The 8916-nt window shown below is 43.6% G+C and overlaps 1 long non-coding RNA gene across 1 annotated transcript in view; it reads right to left on the reverse strand.

The window, feature by feature from the left end:
- Positions 1-8916, reverse strand: part of LOC111552113 — a 52568-nt gene that overhangs the window by 42190 nt on the left and 1462 nt on the right. The gene's annotated exons all lie outside the window — the stretch shown is intronic.

The raw sequence follows: 8916 nt of genomic DNA on the forward strand, positions 1-8916 counted from the left end.
AAAGCAGAGCCAGGAGAGTGCATAGCACAGCTCCTGATTGTGCCGTATGTGGGAATGGGAAAAAGTGAAATCAAATGAACAGGAAGATTTGGAAGCACAAATAAACAAGGCAAAGCAGCTTATTGGGTGAATCAAATTTCTGATAAACGTCCTACCTGTGAAATAACTATTCAAGTAAAGAAATTTAAAGGTTTGGTAGATACAGGAGCAGACATTTCAATCATTTCTCTACAGCACTGACCATCCACGTGGCCAATTAAACCCGCTCAATTTAACAACCCGCTCATTTACCTGGAGTCGGTAAAGCTGCTGAAGTATTTCAAGGTAGTTATATTTTGCATGGTGAGGGGCCCGATGGACAACCTGGGACTATTCAACCAATTATAACTTCTGCACCTATAAATTTATGGGGTAGAGATTAATTACAACAATGGGGAACACAAGTTCTAATTCCACCACAAGTGGAAAAACAAAGTTTCTGCCAAAGATTAGAAAAAATTTTTTGATGGCAGCCATTGTTAAGCCTCCAGAACCTATATCTTTAAAATGGTTAACAGATAAGCCAATTTGGATAGAACAATGGCCGCTAAGTAAAGACAAACTGGAGGCTTTAGAGACATTAGTTACTGAACAATTAGAAAATGGGCACGTAGCTCCAACATTTTCTCCTTGGAATTCTCCAGTTTTTGTAATTAAGAAAAAAATCAGGTAAATGGAGAATGTCAACTGACTTAAGAGTCATCATTTCAGTTATACAACATATGGGAGCATTACAGCCAGGATTGTCTTCTCCTGCTATAATTCCAAAAAATTGGCCTTTAATAGTCATAGATTTAAAAGACTGTTTCTTTACTACCCCTTTCGCTGAGCAAGACTGCGAAAGGTTTGCATTTACAATTCCTGCAGTAAACAACCTGCAGCCTGCTAAACGTTATCATTGGAGTGTTGCCACAGGGCATGTTAAACAATCCAACGATTTGCCAGATGCATGTGGGGTAAGCAATTGAACCTACTCAAAAAAAAATTTCACAGTGTTACATTATTCACTACATGGATGATATACTTTGTGCTGCCCCCACTCGAGAAATATTACTCCAATGTTATGATCACTTGTGTTTGGACGAACCGAGGCAAGATGGTGTACTTCCGGGTTCTTCATCCCCCCCTCCCAACTTTTCCCGCCCGGAGGCAAGATGGTGTACTTCCGGGTTCTTCACCTCCCCCTCCCAACTTTTCCCGCGCGCGCGAAAATGCAGCCGGCCCCCAGGGAGGGGTGCAGACCAACTGGGCATGCGCCAGGTGACGTCAATCTGAAGAGACCAAGATTTACCTGGTCGCACCTGTGGAACGCCCCTGACACGCCCATGCCCCACCTATTGCCCTCCCACTCCTAGAAAAGCCGCTCTCCACCATTGAGCCACGCGGCCCTCTTACAGCCCCAGTCCTGTCGGGATGTCGGGACTGTGGGAAGTCCGTCCGAGAGCCCCACCGCGGGGGGACTCTGCCGGCCTCCTTTGCCGGAGGCCGACAGACTTCTCCCGCACACCTTAGGTTACCAAAATAAATGTGCAGTTTTGCTGTTACACTTGCCTACCCGCTGGTTCTTTTGCGCCCGCTCGGCTGGTCTTAGAAAAACAAGACAACTTGCAAAACTCAATTTCTCGTGCTGCTTTAATTATAGCTCCTGACAAAATTCAGACTACTACTCCTTACTCATACTTGGAGACCTCAGTAAATGACACTACCATTGTGCCGCAGAAAGTAACCATACATAGGGATAAATTAAAATCATTAAATGATTTTCAAAAATTACTAGGGGATATTAATTGGATACAACCTGCTCTAGGCATTCCTACCTATGCCATGAGTAATCTGTTTTCTATCCTTGGAGGAAATCCTAGTCTCACTAGCCCTCAGCAATTAACAAAAGAGGCTGAGGCAGAGTTAAAACTGAAAAGAAGTCCATAAAGCTCTGATAAATAGAATAGATCCAGAGAAGACTCTAGATTTGCTAATTTTTTCAACTCAGCATTCACCTACTGGTGTTATTGTCTGAGAACAGGACTTAGTAGAGTGGCTTTTTCTTCCACATACTAATTCATGGACTCTAACTCCTTATTTAGATCAAATCGCTACTATGATAAAGATTGGGAGAACTTGGATTGTTAAATTACATGGATATGATCCTGGAAAAATTATTGTCCCTCTCATGAAGGCACAAATACAGCAAGCTTTTATAAATAGTCTTACTTGGCAAACCCATTTAGCTGACTTTGTGGGTATTCTCGATAATCATTTTCCTAAAATGAAGCTGTTTCAGTTTTTGAAATTAACTAATTGGGTTCTCCCTAAAATACCTAAATTTAAAGCAATTGAAGGTGCTGAGAATGTTTTTACAGATGGGTCTAGTAATGGCAAAGCTTCTTATTTTGGCTCAAAAAGTAAACTTTTCCAGACGTCCTATACTTCAGCTCAAAAGCGGAGCTTGTAGCTGTAATTGAGGTACTGACTGCTTTTGATATGCCTATTAATGTGATTTCTGATTCTTCATACGTGGTTCATTCTACACAGTTACTTGAAAATGCTCAGTTACGATTTCATACAGAAGAACAACTGATGACAAAAAAAAAAGGAGGAGAAATAGGGATTACAGGACAGCCCATACACAATTGAATCTAGCATCATTTGGTGAAAAGATCCGATAGCAAAAAGTTGGGAAATAGGTAAAGTAATAATTTGGGATAGAGGTTATGCTTGTATTTCTCCAGGCCAAAATCAACAGCCAATTTGGATACCACCAAGACACCCAAAATCCTACCATGAGACAGATGCTGACGAGGAGATTCTGGGCGGATGCTGAGGACCCCGCAGCTGCAGCCATGTCGAGGCTGATGCTGAGGAGGACCCCAACTGTCATGAGCAACACCTGTTGAACACAGCCACCCACCTGGGGACAGATCAAGAAGCTGTCACAGATAGCAGAAGAAAACCTGAGGAAAGCGGGACAACCAGTCACAATGAATAATTTAATGGTAGCTATGATAGCGGTTATCACCACTGCCCTGAGTATTCCTTCGATAAGGGCTTGTAATAATGCCTGGATGCAATCACTCTATGACACAGTTACACATGCTTTCTGATCTCAGTATTTACCATAATAATCTGCTCCTATAATTGAAGCATAGCACCCTCAAAAACCTGTTTGTAAACAGGATTGGATCCAGTTAGAAAAAATGAATGTAGGCCGGGCGCGGTGGCTCAAGCCTGTAATCCCAACACTTTGGGAGGCCGAGATGGGCGGATCACGAGGTCAGGAGATCAAGACCATCCTGGCTAACACGGTGAAACCCCGTCTCTACTAAAAAATACAAAAAATTAGCCGGGCGAGGTGGCGGGCACCTGTAGTCCCAGCTACTGGGGAGTCTGAGGCAGGAGAATGGCGTAAACCCGGGAGGCAGAGCTTGCAGTGAGCTGAGATCCGGCCACTGCACTCCAGCCCTGGCGACAGAGCGAGACACGAGACTCCGTCTCAACAACAACAAAAAAAAAAAAAAAAAAAAAAAAGAAAAAATGAATGTACTTGTTTAGGAGGATTGCACTGCAGAACAGGCAGAGGTGCTGCACAACAATTCCTATGGAATCATTATTGATTAGTCCCCTCAGGGGATGTTTACCTTGAATTGCACCTCTCAGTCTGCATGCCACGGCTACACTATGTTCAGATAATCTGAACAAAACAGATGGTAGAAATGATAAGAAGCACGGCAAAAGTTTCTATTATCTGGAACCATGGTGATACAGTGGCACATCAACCTCAAATGATATGGCCCGCTCTAGGAGCTAAACGTAAGGATTTGTAGAAACTACTAAATGCTCTTAAAAAGATCAAAATTTGGGAAATAATAAAAAATCATCTGGAAGGACACTCTACAAACTAGTCTTTGGATACAGCAAAATTAAAAGAACAAATATTTAAAGCATCCCAGGCACACCTGACCTTAATGCCAGGAACTGGAGTGCTTAAAGGAGCTGCAGACAAACTAGCAGCTAGTAACCCATTTAAATGGATTAAAACACTTGGAAGCTCTGTGATTGCAATGATGATTGTGCTTTAATCTATGTTGTTTGTCTTTGCATAGTCTGCAGATGCAGATCCCGACCACCGTGACAAAGCTGCCTTTGCTTTTATCTCTGTGCAAATCAAAGAAGGGAGACATGTTGGGAGCAAGCAATTCAAAATCTGGCCATAAACTGGCCCCAAAACTGGCCATGAACAAAATCTCTGCAGCACTATGACATGTCCATAATGGCCCTAACGCCCAAGCTGGAAGGTTGTGGGTTTACGGGAATGAGGGCAAGGAACATCTGGCCCACCCACCGGAAAACCGCTTAAAGGCATTCTTAAGGCACAAACAATAGCATGAGCGATTTATGCCTTAAGGGCATGTTCCTGCTGCAGTTAACTAGCCTAATCTATTCATTTAATTCGGCCCATCCCTTTGTTTCCTATAAGGAATACTTTTAGTTAATTTAATATCTATAGAAAAAATGCTAACGACTGGTTTGCTGTTAATAAATATGTGGGTAAATCTCTGTTCAGGGCTCTCAACTCTGAAGACTGTGAGACCCGATTCCCCAGTTCACACCTCTGTATTTCTGTGTGTGTGTCTTTAATTCCTCTAGCGCCACTGGGTTAGGGTCTCCCTGACCGAGCTGGTCTCAGCAGAAAACAAAACATCGTATGTTCTCACTAATAAGTGGGAGCTAAGCTATGAGGATGCAAAGGCATAAGAATGATACAATGGACTTTGGGGACTTGGAGAAGTGGGAAGGGGGAGGAGGATTAAAAGATTACAAATATGGTGCAGTGTCTACTGCTAGGGTGATATGTGCACCAAAGTCTCACAAATCTCCACTAAAGAACTTACTCATGTAACCAAATACTACCTGTACCCCAGTAACTTATGGAAAAATAAAAATAATAATCTTAAAAAGTCATTGCCCCCCCTCCAAAAAAAATTGGAACTTCTGTTTGTGATTGTATTGAATCTGTAAATCATTTTGGAGATGCATTTATTTTCTAGGTCTGCCAAACAAATGCTGGTGGCTTAAACAATGGAAATTTATTTTCTCACAATTCTAGAATCTAGAAGTCCAAGATTAAGGTTATTAAGTTTCCTTTCTTCTGAGGCCTCTCCCCGTGACTTGCAGATGGCTACCTTCTCACTCTGTCCTCATCCGGTCATTCCTTTGTGTTGTCTGTGTCCTCATCTCCTCTTCTCAATAGACAACTATTGCACTGGATTAGGGTCAACCCACATTGTGGTTGGAATTGGTGGGTTCTTGGTCTCGCTGACTTCAAGAACGAAGCCACAGACCCTCGCGGTGAGTGTTACAGTTCTTAAAGATGGTATGTCCGGAGTTTATTCCTTCAGATGTGTCCGCAGTTTCTTCCTTTTGGTGGGTTCGTGGTCTCGCTGACTTCAGGAGTGAAGCTGCAGACCTTTGCAGTGAATGTTACAGTTCTTAAAGGCGGCGCATCTGGAGTTGTTTCTTCTTCCTGGTGGCTCTGTGGTCTCGCTGGCTACAGGAGTGAAGCTGCAGATCTTCACGGTGAGTGTTACAGTTTATAAAGGCGGCACGGACCCAGAAGAGTGAGGAGCAGCAAGATTTATTGTAAACAGCAAAAGAACAAACCATCCACAATGTGGAAAGGGATAGGAGCAGGTTGCCACAGCTGGCTTAGGCAGCCTGCTTTTATTCCCTTATCTGACCCCACCCACATCCTGCTGATTGGTCCATTTTCCAGAGAGTTGATTGGTCTATTTTACAGAGAGCTGACTGGTCCATTTTACAGACAGCTTAGCGGTCTGTTTTGACACAGTGCTGATTGGTGTGTTTACAATCCCTGCGCTAGACACAGAGTGCTGATTGGTGTGTTTACAATCCTTTAGCTAGACACAAAAGTGCTAGACAGAAAAGTTCTCCAAGTCTCCACTAGATTAGCTAGATACAGGAGTACTGATTGGTGTATTTACAAACCTTGAGCTATACACAGGGTGCTGATGGGGGTGTTTACAATCCCTGAGCTAGACACAGAGTGCTGATTGGAGCGTTCACAATCCTTTAGCAAGACACAGAGTGCTAGACAGAAAAGTTCTCCAAGCCCTCACTAGATTAGCTAGATACAGAGTACTGATTGGTGTATTTACAAACCTTGAGCTATACACAGGGTGCTGATGTTGGTGTTTACAATCCCTGAGCTAGACATAGAGTGCTGATTGGAGCGTTTACAATCCTTTAGCAAGACACAGAGTGCTAGACACAAAACTTCTCCAAGCCCCCACTAGATTAGCTAGATACAGAGTACTGATTGGTGTATTTATAAACCTTGAGCTAGACACGGTGCTGATTGGTGTATTTACAATCCCCTAGTCAGACATAAAGGTTCTCCAAGTTCCCACTAGACTCAGGAGCCCAGCTGGCTTCACCTTGTGGATCCTGTACCAGGGCCGCAGGCGGAATTGCCCACCAGTCCTGTGCTGTGGGCCTACACTCCTCAGCCCTTGGGTGGTCAATGGGACTGCGTGCCATGGAGCAGGGGGCGGTACCTGGTGAGGCTCAGGCTGTGCAGGAGCCCACTGTGGGGGGCTCGGGCATGGCGGGCTGCAGGTCCCGAGCCCCACTCTGTGGGGAGGTAGTTGAGCCCCAGTGAGTATCTGAGCATGGTGCAGACAAGCTGGCAGTGCTGGGGGACCCAGTGCACTCTCCACAGCTACTGGCCCGGGTGCTAAGCCCCTCATTGCCCTGGGCCAGGGGCGCTGGCCGGCTGCTCCGAGTGCCAGCGGGCCAAGACCAAAGCCACAGGAACTTGTGCTCGCCCGTGAGCACAGCATGCAGCCCTGGTTCCCGCCCGCGCCTCTCCCTCCACACCTTCCCACAAGCAGAGGGAGCTGGTTCCAGCCTGGGCCAGCCTAGAGAGGGGCTCCCACAGTGCAGTGGCAGGCTGAAGGGCTCCTCAAGTGCTGCCAGAGTGGACACTGAGGCCGAGGAGGCGCCGAGAGTGAGGGCTGCTAGCAGGTTATCACCTCTCAATATGACCTAATTTTACCTTCCTTATCCAAATGCAGTCACATTCTGAGATAGAGAGGATTAGGACTTTAACATAGGAATTTGGAGGAGGGGAACCCAATTCAGCCCATAACAGGGGAGCACTGATATTTTCCCAAAATTGAACCTGCCAACCCACACACACAATATATCCATTTTCCATTTAATATTATTTAATGCCTTTAATAGAGAGTGATACATTTTGCTGAGAGGCATTAAATAATATTGAACATCATGTTGGGTATCCCTTTATCTAATGAGATTCCCTTTTCTCCCTTTCGTACTATGTTTTAAGTCCTAGAAGGTTGACATTTATGGACCCCATTAAAGGGCTCCCTTTTCTTCTGGGCTCTGGCTGGGTTTGACCAATGGGAAGCATGGGCAGAAGATCTAAAAGTAGATATCCATTTCCCCACTTCTTCCCCATCGCTGGGTTGACGATAATTGGGAGCAGTTGTGTTCCTCTACTGATTATTCCACCTCTTGCCCAGAGCCTTCTGCTGCAGCTGTACCTTTCTCAACGAAATCAGGTTCAGATAACTGCTCCCTTTCAGTTTCTCGTTCAGATCTATGGTTAGTGCCCCATTTTCTCCTTGTTGGTTACTTTTGATCCTGGCCACACTTCTGTAACTGATCCCTTCATTACATTGCCCTCAACTTCTACATTTCAGTGTGCCAGTTTTCTTTTGCTGGGGAGTACACTTTGTTTATTCCAATGTACTTTATAACTCTTGATGCCATTTAATATGGTATACTTTAAAATTACATTTTCTGTTGTTGCTAACATATAGAAATGTGATGTCTTCATTACACACACACACACACACACACCAAAAACAAAAAAACAAAACAAAACCCAGTAATGTAGCCATTGCACTCTAGCCTGGGTAACATAGTGAGACCTTATCTCTTTTAAAAAAAGAAAAAAACAACTCCAGTGACCTTTCTAAATTCTCTCATTAATTCCAATAATTTGTATTAGTTTTTTTTCTTTTGAGACACAGTCTTACCTCATTGTCCAGGCTGAAGTGCAGTAGCAGAAATAGGGCTTATTGCAGCCACAAACTTCTGTGCTCAAGTGATCCTCCTGCCTCAGTGTCCCGTGTAGCTGGGATCACAGGTGTGTACCACCATGCCAGGCTAATTTTTTAATTTTTTTGTAGAGTCTGGGTCTCATTCTGTTGCCCAGGTTGGTCTTGAATTCCTGGACTGGAGTGATCCTCCCATCTCAGCCTCCCAAAGTACTGGGAACTGGAATTACAGGCATGAGTCACCGCACCTTGCCCCTTTTCTTTATATATAACCTCTAAAACAATTTCTAATCACAGATTTACAACTTTCTTTGGAACATTTATGCATTTTTTAAGTTTCCTGAACATCTAGTGCAATGCTGTATAGAAGAGGCAGTAGCAATCATCTGTCTTGTACCTAATACAGAATGCTTTCTGTGTTTCACCATTAGGTGTGGGGTTTCAGATAGTCTGTCAGGTTAAAAAATTCCCTTCTATTTTTAGTGTCTAAGAGTTCTTGTAAGTGAAAGGATGCTGAATTCTATCAAAAACTTTTTACACATCTTTTGATAGGACTTTCTTCTTTAATTTTTTAATATTGTGAATTATACCAATTACATTAACCTGTCTTCTAATATTAAATTGACCTTGAAGCCTACACAATTGGTCATAATACACAATACTTTCAGAACTCAGAATCCAAATGAGCAGGAATACATTCTTTAGAGCCAAGTAGGTACCATAACTTACCAGTTATGTTTTTATCTACACACAATCAGCAATAAATTAACATGTA

The sequence above is a fragment of the Piliocolobus tephrosceles genome, chromosome 10, assembly GCF_002776525.5.
Source record: "Piliocolobus tephrosceles isolate RC106 chromosome 10, ASM277652v3, whole genome shotgun sequence".
Classification (NCBI taxonomy): Eukaryota; Metazoa; Chordata; class Mammalia; order Primates; family Cercopithecidae; genus Piliocolobus; species Piliocolobus tephrosceles.